Below are 12379 nucleotides of genomic sequence, written 5' to 3'. Positions count from 1 at the left end.
CTAAAAGCCATGTAATGGAAACCTTTAGGGTGAATGGAATAGTTGTGTGAGACAGGGTAGACACCTGGAGTATTTTGAATAACTGTGACAGCAGTGACAGTCTGCGGTCACTAAATCATCAGCAAGGTGCAGAAGGAGCACGTTTGAGAAATGAAACAAAAGTAGAAGCACTAAACCCTTTCATCAGTGAAAGGGCTTTCTCGAGGCTCGTACCTGGTGTTTCACTTTAACAAGATCCAGCTTGGCAATAAAAGACATAAATGTGACATCCTCAAACAGCCTGCACACAGCTCATGGAAGGTGCCTGTGGCTTCTCCCCTGGCCACTTTGGCAGGTCCCAGACAATGCTGGGGAAGGCTGCCCTGTGCAGGCCCCTTATCTACCTCCTTCTCCCTGCCTGCTACAAGATGTTGAGAGGCAAACCCAAAATAAAAAGAGATTATTCCACAATCAAATTCACATGAAAAATACTTACCTGGACCACAGGTATTTACTACTCTGATGCTCATGTTCCTGGTTACTTCACATGAACAATGGTGGAAGTCACTTGAATGGTATCCAAGGAGACAACTTGACTGAATTAAACTAATTAATCCTCTCTTGCTGCTGTTTACAGTTGTTTTTAAGCAGCCAGTCACTGATCCCGCAGAGCTGGTTATGGCTCCTCCTTAAGGACTGCTCTATACAGATATGGAATACATTTATCAGAGCTGGGTTGGCCTCTTAAAGTAATGTTATTAAGCTGCTCCATTTCATTCCTAGCATATTATTTTCCACTTTTACCTACTAGCCTCCAGTTACATTAGTTCACCATGGATTTAATTTCCCTTCAGTTTCAGGAACACAGCTATCACCCATGTATGATGCCATTTCTGGTGTGTTATTCCAATTTTGCCACCAGGTGTCATCAGAAGTCTCATCAGCACCGCGGTTCACGCTTCCTGAGGGATTTGGGAACTCGGGGTCTTCTGGGGAGGTGTAAGAGACGTGTTATCAGCTACAGATAAACTGACACGGTAGTAAGGGGGCCACACTTCTGATCTCCCCATGGCTTGCTTTGTTTAGCTTGACTTTGCATTGCAGCAACAGAATGCAAACCACACGCTCCAGATGTTTGCACCGTGGTGGGTGACACCAGCCTACCTTTGGTTTCGCTAGGAGTTATCCCAAAGTCTGCCTGGATTTGCAGTCCTCATTAGCAAGCTGGAAAAAGTCATTCTTCTTGTGTCTGGCCTTAAAGGCTTTTCAACCAGCCATTGGAACTCCCACGAGACCTACAGGATAAAAAACAAATTGGAAAGGCATCAGATAGGACACACTCATTCATTCCAGGGTTTCATTTATAAGTGCTTACTTCCTTCCTCTCTTCCTGGTAGATGGTGAAGTAATTTTTTCTCAAGCAAATGTAGCTCTTTGTCTTTCTTCTCCATCTCCCCCTCTGCAAATTTTCATTTATTTTCAACAAAAAATATTCAATGCTGTTTCTACCTGTCATAGTCAACCTGCCCATTTCTGTAGGCTATCACTTGGCCAATTCTCCATTTCTACATTAATTTACTGCATAGACACCTGATACAAAGGAAGAAGCTTGCCCTCACTTCTCCCAGGCACCCAGGCACTGTGGGCTCTTGCCGTCCCCCTTGCTACCTGCATGGGGGCAAAGCTAGCCCAGCCAGCACAGTGCCAAGGTGGCATGGCCACTGCTTTCTGAGATATCATCTACCAGCAATCTACAGAAAGAACACTGCAGTGAGGAAAGACCAGCATCGCTAAAGTCTTTAGTACCTTTCAGACAAGCTCTAATGCACAAATAAATTACATGTTTCCAAATTTTTGTTATTTTGTTTCAGCTCATACAACATTTTAATTGATTTATCATTCCTGATTGGTCTAGTTTTTGGATTTTTCTCTTTTGAGGTGCTTTAGCTGGACTGGATGCTGTCCAACACCTTTTAACTCAGTTGTGTTGGACAGCACGTGATCCTGCTTCCCTCTGGGATTTGAGGGGAGCAACCCTATGTCTTCATTTTCAGTTATTCTCATGCAAGGCAAATAGCAATGTCTTCTTCTATCAATCCCTATGAAGATAGAAAGAGAACTGATTAAACAAGGCAAAGAAGAGTCTTGATCTGGAAATCCTCTACTTCCAACTCCCTTGACGCCCAGTATTGGTAGAGAGGAAGGAAGCACACCAGGTAGGAAGGGGTCCCAGGTCAGTACTGAAAAGTCTGGGAAACTCTGGCCTGTGCCTTTGTCTTGCATGAGAAGGCTGCTTACGTAAAATTCAGTCTTCAGAGAATTCCATAAACTGAATTTACTGCTAAGTATAACCCCTAGATTTCACACAGGATGGGTTATTATTAATATCCCATCTATTTGACCTAGATTCTGTCGGCTGTAAAGTGCCACATTTAAATTTAACTTCTGAAGGAAAAATAATTGAATTGAAAAATCAATCACTAGGCAATTTTACATTCAGTTCATTTAAGGTCAAGTTATTGCTGTCTCAGAGAATAAAAGTTTCCTTAATGGATCAAGTTCAGGAGTGATGTGAAATCAGGCATAATTACATACTGGCTAATGAGCCTAAACTGGCACACAGCATACATATTGAGGGATATGTATCCATTTACACCCTCATTGAGTCACTTATTAGTTGGACAAGAAGGCAAGGGGCAGGAATTGCCACTGGGGGTTTTGGATGCTCCAAAATGCCACAGCTGAAGCAGACAAGGCAGACATTGCTTCCTGCATGAGCAGGCCAGGAGCTGGCAGGGGAAATCACAGGTGGCTTCCCAAGGGTATTTCTGCTGATATCATACATCTGCTGTGCCAGATGTGATCTGCTGTGGGTGACTGTCCTTTGCAACCCATATGATACCATTTCCACCATTCTGCACCTTTCTAGGGCTCTAGGGAAGTCCTAGTCCCAGCCCAGGGTGAAATCTAACGGGTTCAACTTGCTTTAGATTTTAGTCTTTGATTTTCTACAGAAATTCCAAACGTAACTCAGAGTTGACTATCACAATCCAGTTTGAGAGGTTCTTGGATCTTACATCTGATTTGTTCTCCAGCTCAAGGTGCTTTGGGTTTTCACCTATTTTTTCAAACTGCCATAATTTCATTCAGCAGAACATTTTCAACAGAATTTTGTACCACTTCTAACTGCATCACGGTATATCCATGTCCATTGTTCACAGATCTTAGCCCAGTGTAACTTGGTTCCAGATTAAATTAAATAATTCCAGATTTAAGGCTTTGCATTTAGATTTTGGGTTTTTTCTTTCCAATTTAGCTTATGGGCTCTAATTAAGTATAAAAGTATTTGCCTATATAAAAGAATCCCTAGGGTTTTTCTTATGTCATGATAAATATCAGGTCAGGTTAAGTTTTTAATATATCTTTTCACAAGTAAGATTTTATCATATACTATATTTTTAAATATCTTATTAGGTTCTGTGGAAAACAATTTTATTGACTTATAACAGTAAACTCTGAAGCGATTAATTACTTTAGGACAGTAATCAGCAAAGTGCTTTAGAAAAGTACCTTTTTCTTCTAATGACATATTTCTTATTAGTTCTGTTTTTAGGGAAGCAATTTTGGTTCTCCTAACTCAATAATTCTTGCACATGCAGTATATTTAAAACATAGCCTTAGTAGACTTAGTTTTACAGACATGCAGAACTTCTACAACTTAAAGCTGTAGTGCTAAAGGGAAAAAAAGCTTTACGCAAGTTTAACTGCACTCAAAATAACATCAGCTGGCCACAAGAACATCCACCTCTCTGCATTACTTCCTTTACTCTGAGATGCAGAATAAATCAAATATCCCTAGTGCAACTCAACAGAGTTAGACTTTTATTCCTAGTTTTGCATTTCAAGGTAGCATGGAACTTTAGAAGGAATCACAGATTTTTAGTCTTTATCTGCACATCAAGTCAGAATTTCTAATATACAGATTCTTGATTTTCTTTTCAACAGGCATGGCTATGGGAGGAGCACAGCTGGTGAGACAGCTGCAGTGAGGTTGCAAGGATTCTGCTCACCAGAGACCTAAAGATCTTAGGGGTGCAATTCTTTGCAATCCCCCTCTTCCCTGTTTCCTTCATTCCTGGGTTAGTGAAGAAAAGGAAATTCCTTAGATGAAATTCCTTTATGCAGAAGTTCTATGACATTTTTGTCCACTGTATTTTCCTGAATCAGGGGATGAAGCAAATGCCATGTCAGAACATGGGGCTGAGCTGTGTACTTCAGTCTCAAGGCTTCTTGTTGCAGCCAAGCCTGGATCTCCAGGAGAAGGCATTGGGCAGATCAATGAAAGTATGGGAGGACTCTTTGAAAATATAGTTAATTACAAAATCAGATTCTAGCTAATTAAAAAGCTCAAAGAGTTCTTCTAACTTAGCCATATCTTGAAAATATTAAAAATTATTTTCAGTACATAAGAATATGCCTAAAAAAGGGAAACCAAAGAAGGGCTCACAGTGCAAAGTTTGCATGCAACAGTAAATCATACTTTATCTTCCATTTATTTATTTTTTTAAATCAATCTGAAAATTTCTTAGCAGACTGAATATTTCTATTATAAACTTACATTCAGCCGTTCCAGGTGTGACAAGCTCTACTGAGCTTTTCTTTGGTCTGTTGTTGTCCTCCTAGTATGAAGTCTCTGTGGGAACCGCAGAAATGCTTGGCAGCAGCTCTCAATTCCTTACAATGCCCACAGAGAGATTTCTTTGGAGCTTCACCCTTTATACTTTCAATCTGTGCCAAGAAGAAATTCATTTCTCCTGGGGAGTGGTAATGTTAATTTTTTGGCTTCTTTATTCTCTAAAGGGACTCTAGTCAGTCTTGTTATTCCAAGGTTTAACTCTGAGAATTGAGTTTCAACACAGCAGAAACATTTTGTTTGTTTACTTGTTTCAATGCTGCTAGAAATAAGAAGATCTATCCAGGAAATAGGGGAAAAATCCCTCTATCAGCAGTATATGCAGACCAAGCATCATGCCTTCTTAACAGCACACAGAAATAAGAAAATCAGTCAAACTGCTCTACTGTTACTATTTGATTTTTTTCTCTTTATAATCCCTGTCCATACTTCATAGAGATCAGATAATATAATATATGGCTCCAGGTTGTGTACCACACCAAGGCAGCCCTGCCTCTGGGCTGACTGCACCACAGTCATGAGCTGCAGCATAATGCCAAAGACCAGAGCAAGATTTCAAGTGCCAAGCGCTCAAGATTTCCAAAAGCTGTGGCCAGGACACTCAGCTGTTCGAGGAGAATGGCATCACTGTTCATCTTTGCTGTTATAAGACAAAGAAGAGAACTGTGATGTGATCTCCAATTTACTTTCTCAGCCATTCCCTTTAATAACAGATAATGGACAAGAGGCTGACTTCTCATCATCACAGGGCCCTGGCAATCTGTTTCACAGACTGTCTTGGTTCAGTCCTGCTAGAACTGTCTGTGTCTTCCTTTTGTCCAAAAGTCACTAGCTGATTTTAAGGTCCTGGTGTTTCTTTTCATGAGCACACAATATAAAAAACTCCCTTTGTCTCTACTGCATGTGAAAGAGACACTCACAGAATCAAAATTTTCTTATTTTAAATCAAACTAGAAAGCAAGTAGCTGATGTGTTGGAACACACCATTGTGTGAACTGCTTGTTGAAAGCATGCAGCCAAGAGCTGAGAGAAGGTGGGAACAATCACCACTATCAACCTTCCAAATATCAACCAAAAAAAGTTTGATGATTTTCATGTTCTCTATCTGTCATGATAAGATAATTCCTTTGACAATGTGGTGAAATATATTCCTAAAATGAAAGAGGACAATTGTAATTTTTTTGTTCCTACCTTCTTAAAATAAGCTTTATTTGCTATCTGGAGTCCGTTTCTATTGACCTTACGCTCTGGAAACATCCAAGTATATTTTGGAAGAATCAGATAATTTAACATGTGGTCAAACTAAGAATAAATTTTCCATGTGGCATGTTTTAAGGGATGTCTGGCCATGTCCACACAAAGATCAAGTTCTATTAAGCTTCTATCTTCAATATCAATGTTCTATGTTACAGAAGTAGGGAGCTGAATGTCTGCTTTAGAATAAACACATGCATGTGACTAGAAAGAAATAACCATCACTAACCCAGTTTTGTCATTGCTTTCTGGTAATTCCTTGACTTGGAAGATTTGCCATCTCTGGAGATGTTGATAGTAAATGTGCCTGGTGGAAAATTAATAGGGCTTCTGAGCTTACTGCACATCAGAACTTTTTCAAGTCACAGGATAAGTTTGGCAGTTAAAATTGTAGCCCTAGCAAAAGAAAAAGAGGAAAGAAATGGAGTGTTTTAGCATGCAAATATATTTTGTAAGACACAGAAAAAGAAATGCCAGTAGAATGGGTTGGAGTGGTGAAGTTCCTGGCACTGAGGAATGGTCCCCTTCATAAAATCAGGCATCTGTAAAACTTCTGTTTAGTTAAAGCCTTCACTTAAAAGCTGCTTTAAGCAACAACTTAAGTGCATTTCAAATCACAACTAAATTTTTGCTCACTCACAATGTAAACAAAACCTGACAGTTGTGTTTGTGTGTTCTCCTCCTTAAATGCCTGTGAATAATGCACTCTATCTCACACATCACTGCAGTGCATGGAGAGCTCCCTCTTCTCTTGCAGCCTACCTTGCCCACTGTCATCTTGCTGCCTCCTCCCTGAACTGCTGGAGCATCATCCTAGCACACAGCAAGCAGTTCCAATGCAGATTTAAAGTGTCTCAAATTTCCCTTGAATTCCTTTGAAAAACAGATAAGAGCAATGGCGGGTGACATATATAAGGAGGTGAGTATTTTCAGAAGGAGGCTAAAACTATTTAATGCCTTTTTTCCCATGACAGAAAACTGCAGAGCAGGCCAGCTCTGATGATTTAGAAAGCATCAGAGCGTTCCCAGCATTCAGTCCCAGGGAGGGAACTGCAAGTCATTATTTTAATACTAACTTTTTCATTTGAAAATGTGGATGCAATTCTTATCACCCTCTACATTTGGACAATTCTGGTGCCTTTGCTACCACTAATCAGGATCTCCCACACTAAACAGTTTACAGAAAGCAGTCCCTGAAGCTGATTTATGAGCCAGGTGCCTTGACTGGCACCACAAAGGGCACATGTAGAAAGTATCTGTCTTTGCATGGTCTCCTGCCCTCACGTATTTGTCAAAGGTGGATGGGGAAAAAGGAGAGAACAAAACTGTAGTCTGTTTAGCAAGGAACTAGAGTCTGGGATTTATATTTTTTTCCATCACAGGTTAAAAGTATTTGCTAATGAAGTTCAGCCTGGTGTCAGACATTGTATTCCTGTTCCCATCTCCCTTTCCTTGGGGAATGAATAATTCAGCAGCAAACATGCACTGGGGAAAGCCATAGGTAAACCTCATCCTGGATGGGGTTTTCTGCATGAACTCTGATTGCCTCTGCAATCAGAAGCAGGAAGGCAAGATGCAGGAAAAACCTCTGGAAAGGAGGGAGGCACAAACTTGGGACACTCTGGAGAATTACCTTTTCCACGGCATGGCTATGCTGCAAGCAGTGCTGTTCTCCAGGGTGGCTGGACTGTGTTCCAAACAGGAGCAGAACTCCCACTGGAGTTTTACCAGCAAGGAAGAGCAGGGGCGAGCCACTGCATTTGTTCTCACATACAACAAACCCCCACTATTTCCTTTGCCCTGTTGAACAAGGAGTAGACTCACACTATTCAACTGTGAGGGCCCCTGAGCAGCTCTGGGGAAGTCAAGCAATGAAGATCCATTTTTCATTCAGCCTTTGCAGAAAATGTTCAAGAAGGTTTTAAAATTCAAATTGCATACGAAAACCTGATTTGGCACAGCTCAACATGAAAATTAGTTTTGAATCAAGCTACCACCTCCCTTCCTGAGGAGATTATATATCCTGAAAAGCAAGAGTTTGCAGGCATCACTGACCCTCTAAGGCAAGCATCATATCTGCCAGGAAGTGTGCTTAGTATAGTCAAGGTTGACAGAATTTAGACAGATAAAATAAGAAGAGTCACTGTTATGCTGTCCCCTATGCTTAGGCTTTCTTATTTGCTAAAATCTGACATCACAAAATCTCATGACAGTTTTACTATCCCTGCAGTGGTGATGGTTCATTTTAGGGGAGGGGTAGGAGGTGGGTTTGGATTTTTTGCTGCCATAACTGAGCTTTAGGAAATAAATTGAAGATGGACTTTTGGTGACTTTATAGTTTAGGGAGTTGAACTTTTAAATTCAAGGGCAGAATGTAAAAATCTTACCAGCACCTACTGGAAAATGAAAACAGAGTTCACTCAGGGGATGGAGAAGGGAGCTGACATCTTGACAAGCTATGAGAACTCAAACCTAGGAGCCTGATAGAGGGCTGGAAAAACAAAGGCATGCTTTGATGTGGTCAAGGAAGGAGCTAGAGAGAGTCAGCTGGTATAATCAGAGGGTGAGGCAGGACAATACTGCAATAGGTTCAGACATGGGATGACAAGAGATTGGATGGCAGAAGTCAATCCTTGAACAGTGGGAATATGTTCCCCCTCTCACAGCTGGAGGAGAGAAAAGTGTCTAAATGGAGAAGTAACTTGGGTGGATGGTTCTGGGGAGGAACCTTAACCAAAAATGACATATTTTATGAGCGAGATACCTCCCAAAGAAAATAAAAAATCTTGGGGTAATAAAATGGAAATGTCCCTTGCTGGACAAGAGCTGTGTCTGGATCTGGAGCCTAGAGAGGGTGCTCATTGCCTGAAGTATCCTGAAAGCTGTAGCTCAGATTTAGTTCTCTGACAGCACCAACTGGCTGCTGAACATGTTGGGCATTTAAATCTGCTAAAATGACATATTATATCTAAAGTGCAAACCGCAGTTTTTGAAAAAGAAGGTTTTGTGTTGTGGCTACTTCTAGCCTAGCAAAATAGTTCACAGTTGCTAACATCTTCTAACAAATATGTTTTTCAGCACTACTACAGTCAAATACCTTAATGTAAAATGGATTCATTTGTTTTACCAAAACTGACAAGGGCCTGAAACACATCACATTGCAATTACTGCAAGGTCCTTTTCCTTTTCCTATTCCTGAAAAATACAGCGTCAGCCCTTCCAAAATCCAGTAACAATATTGCAGTACAAATGATTTCCCCTGGCTGCCACTTTGACTGACTCACCTTTCCAGGAACATCCTCCTTCCAGTTCTCCTTATTCAGCCTGTTGCAGGCAAGATGTTTCTCTTCATTTTCTCAGGCACAGCAGGTGCCCACTGTGTTGTGAATCATCAGTCAGTATTTGCTGCTGTAAAGTTTCCATTAGCTGTTAATTGCCCTGTAATACAATGATTACTTTTGATTTTTCAGCAGATCTTATTATCTTTTAGAATTATTGATTCATTTAGGATGACAGGTCTTCTGGAGATCACCTACTCGAGCCTACTAGTCAAGGGTGGATATTGCAACAACCTTCCTGTGCGACCTGCTCCAGGCATTATCCACTATTACTTAACCTTTTTTCATATATACAGTCAGAATATTCTTTTCTGCAGCTTCTAGCTGCCTTCTCTCATCCTCTCATGGTGCTACTCTGAGAAACATCAATCTGTCTTCCCTGTGACCCCAGGTTAGGCACTTGAGGACAGTGGCCAGAATTGCTGCAGATTCTCTGGGCTCAACACTCCCACCTCACTTTCCTGAGCAAGATGTGCTCATTTTTGACCACCTTTTGACCTTCTCCCAGACTTGCTCCCAATTGTTTGTCTCTCTCACACCAGAAGCTCCAGGCTGGACACGTTCCTCTGGGTGCAGCCTTGCAGAGGGGCTCTGCACATCCCTTAGGCTGCTGCCTGTGGCTCTGCTACCACAGCACCATGCTCAGCCCGGTTCTGCCGCCTCCAGGGCACACTGCAGACTCTAGCTCCCTTTGTCCACCACAGATCTGGGTGTCCCCTGCCTGCCCAGGCCCTTTCCCACAGGGCTCCTGCTGCTGCAGGCCAGTCAGCCATGCTGCACAGCCGGGCCCTTCCCCTGACACCTCCCTGTGTCCCCCAAGTTCCCATCAAGCCAGGTCTCCAGCTCGCCTAGGTCCCTCTGGAGGCAGCCTCACTCTCCAGCACACTGGAAAAGCAGGCTCCTCCTCTGGCACCCACACACATGTCCCTCCCAAGGACTCCCCAACACTGCACAGTTCCCAGGGGCTCTCTGTCCTGCCCAGGTCACTGCAGAGCGTTTGGTGTTCCTGGCCCGAGGGACAGAGCTGAGAGGCTGTCACAGCTGCCAGCAGCTGTCCAACACCAGGAGTTTGGTGGCCCAGGCTGTCCTACAGCTCACTGTAGCCATGCCCCTGCCTTTGGTTCCCACATTTGCCTGCTGGGATTCTGGAGAGCCACTGTTGGAGCCTCACCAAAGCCCCAGAGCACCCAGCTCCCCTTGGCTGCACAGATGGGCCCCAATGGCAGCCAGGCAGCGCTCAGCCTTTTGGATGTGGTTGTGTTTTTTGTCAACCCACGCTGGCAAATCCCAACCACCTACTTGCTTTCACGTGCCCAGATCCTCACTCTTGACATTTTTGAAGACAGGCATGAAGTTGTCCTTTGCACAGTCCCAGGAGACCTCCCTCAGCTGCAGCCTCTCAAAGGCAGCAGTCTCAGATTGGCCTCCTCCATTCAGCAGGACCTGGCTCTTGGCATCCAGCACAGCACCCTGTCTACACAAATAAATATGAATATGACACAAAACCAAATATAAACATTTCTAAAACACTGTTAGTTTAATAATAAAACATTGTAACACAGAAGAATTCTAGACACTAAAAAAAAAAAAAAATTGTTTTACCTGAAATGCTGGTCATTCCAAGAAATACTTGAGGATGTTTCAGCTGTCACTTGAAACAAGAGCATTAAGCAAAAAATGTTTAAAAAAATATAGAAGCCACAGGAAGAAAATTATTGTGACCACTGTGAGCAGATGATGGCTGTGGAGATTTAATATCCAACCAGGCATGAATAAATAGTGAAGTACCTCACTTATTCAAGGTGACATGTTCAAAAGATATACAGTAAAGCTCACTGGGTTATTGCCAGGTCCATAAAAAGAGTGGAACACTTCCTGCAGAGTTTAAAACCACCATGCTCTTTTTTCCCCTAGAAAATGTGGCAAAATATTTTTCAAAACTTTCTCACCATAAAATTCATAGCTCAAGATCAGATTGCAAGGTAGTAAAACAAGGCAACTTATTTTAAATTAAAAAGTCTCTTTCTTAAAGGACCTGCCTTGTAGTTTATCAGTAGATGGGCCCAGTCTAACATTATCATCAGAGTCCAAGAGTTGATATCGACTGGGCAATGTCCATGCTAGTTCCTGTCTTCTCTTGCTGTCTGACCAGAGCTGGAAGGAAAGATTTTATTCTTATTTTGACCTGAAGAAATGAGAGACACACACACTAGTGACCTGCAGTGGCTCTAGAAGATCCTATCACCATTATTTTTCTTTTTAACAAAGCAGTCTACATAAATCTTCAATCTACACAGACTAGTGGACCACATCTCTGTTTGATAACCCTTTGTAAAAATCTTTTATGATACAGAGACCATGATCCAGTTACACTTACCAGCAGAAAGTTCCTCCTGATGTGTCTGTATCTGGTCGGGATTCTTCTTTTTCTGCTACACAAAGATGGCAGTGCCAGGTGATAATCCCTGACCCACAGAGTGCCCTTATAACTTTTGACTTTTCATACAACAGCAACTTGCAGCTCAGAATGCAATCACCAAATCCAGAATAATAGATGTACCAGAGGATATGATCCCATTACTGTAACCTGATTACCTTAGTGGTTTCCACATTTGATATCTTACTCAAAAAGCTAACTGCACTGCCAGTATTAAATTTCAATACTTGTCATCTGTTACAACAAATGCATGAATTTCATAGCCAGCCAAATGTCATGATGTAACACTTCAGGAGAAGGTATCCTAACATTACAAAAAAGCTGCTGATTGTGTTTGTCTGACTATGATACTTTTTCTTGTAAAGCTCATCTTTAAAAGGAGAGATCCCAGCAGACATAATGGGAGGATTTACCATTTTTCCTGTAATTATCATCTCAAATGCTTGATCCTGCATGTTATATACAAAACTTTGGTGGCAAGCAGAGTTTCAATACACAAAATATAAGTTAACACAGAGTTTTGATTAAGAATCTTCCTTGGTTCACAATAACATTTTTTAGCTCCTTATATTTCACAGATTAATTCCTTTCATTGCTGAATGACATAACACATTCCTTCACCCCTCGTGACCCAAATATTTCTCCATTTTAAGATGCTCTTTAAATAATCAGCTGTCC

This window comes from Melozone crissalis, unplaced genomic scaffold (assembly GCF_028551555.1).
Source record: "Melozone crissalis strain CALT ecotype California unplaced genomic scaffold, PUWL_Pcris_2 ptg000023l_1, whole genome shotgun sequence".
In the NCBI taxonomy this organism is placed as follows: Eukaryota; Metazoa; Chordata; class Aves; order Passeriformes; family Passerellidae; genus Melozone; species Melozone crissalis.
The sequence above is the reverse complement of the archived record's forward strand: the minus strand, read 5'-3'. Positions refer to the sequence as shown.